This window comes from Nematolebias whitei, chromosome 15 (genome assembly GCF_014905685.2).
Source record: "Nematolebias whitei isolate Nwh7 chromosome 15, NemWhi1, whole genome shotgun sequence".
NCBI classification, from domain to species: domain Eukaryota; kingdom Metazoa; phylum Chordata; class Actinopteri; order Cyprinodontiformes; family Rivulidae; genus Nematolebias; species Nematolebias whitei.
This window is the reverse complement of record NC_056512.1, coordinates 21,890,092-21,891,185: the sequence shown is the minus strand read 5'-3', so window position 1 is coordinate 21,891,185 and position 1,094 is coordinate 21,890,092. Positions and strand designations below refer to the sequence as shown.

The following is a 1,094-nucleotide window of genomic DNA, read 5'->3' as shown; positions in this document are numbered from 1 at the left end:
TAGTAAATCGTCTATTTTCTTTTTAATTTTCTACATTTCTCAGACCAACCCTCATTTCATCATTTTATGTTTGACAATTTGAATTTTTAACCACTTTAATGATTAAATCTCACTTGCAGTGTATTCTTATCCTAAATATGATATATTTCAAACTGATCATTTATTGATACAAACAGAGCAAAAAAACAAGAATCGATAATAACTCACTTTTTTATATCTTGCTGTAGCTGCAGTTTTATCGATGAATATTCCGAACTTACTCTGGTTGTGAGTCCGGCATCAGGCAGGAGAAAATGGACTTTACTAACTTTCTAAGCTGGTTTGAAAGAGGTCGGGACAAAAGCCCAAAGTATGTGCTGTAAAACCACCAGTGCAGAGCTGCCGTGTTGTTTTTGACATCCTTTGTTCACGCACACAAAAAATGTCATGACTTCCTGTGTGGTGAGATAAAGAATGGGCTCAGTGTGGGAACTGAAGGATTAAATTGTGTTGGTGCTGCTTTTTCAGGACCAGTGCTGCACCAGAATGTCACCTATTGCACCACAGTGGTAGAACAGTTTGCACATTAATTATTACCCATTGGATTTTTATGCAATGAAATAAAATAAAATATTTTTTCCTTTTTATTTATCTGTATTTTGTTGGTGTGTTCACAGGAGGAGGCAGTAATCCACTACAACAAACTGCAGGCTGACCCAAAGCAAGGGAAATCTCTAGATATTGGTATTTTCTCCTATTGATGCACATTTAATTACTTTGAGCTTTTTGTTAGTATTTTTAAATTTGTTTCTGAAACATGAATTTTAATGTAGTTTTGTATTCTAGCACTAATAGATTATATATTCTGTGAAACTTTATGTGTTAACTCATAGTTTGTGTGTTTCAGTGTTAAAGAAAGTGAAACATCGGTTAGTGGAGAACATGAGCTCAGGCACAGCTGATGCTCTCGGACTCAGCCGAGCCATTCTGTGTAACGGTAAGTTTATTTATTTATTTGTTTTGTAAATAATATTAAAATGATTACCATATTTTTCGCTGTATGTCACATCTTTTTGCATAAATTTGCAAGTCCTGAGACTTATACACCAAAGTGA

The 1,094-nt window shown here is 34.4% G+C and overlaps 1 protein-coding gene across 1 annotated transcript in view; it reads right to left on the bottom strand.

Moving 5' to 3' along the window:
* Positions 1-1,094, bottom strand: part of pick1 (protein interacting with prkca 1) — an 8,447-nt gene that overhangs the window by 3,950 nt on the left and 3,403 nt on the right. The gene's annotated exons all lie outside the window — the stretch shown is intronic.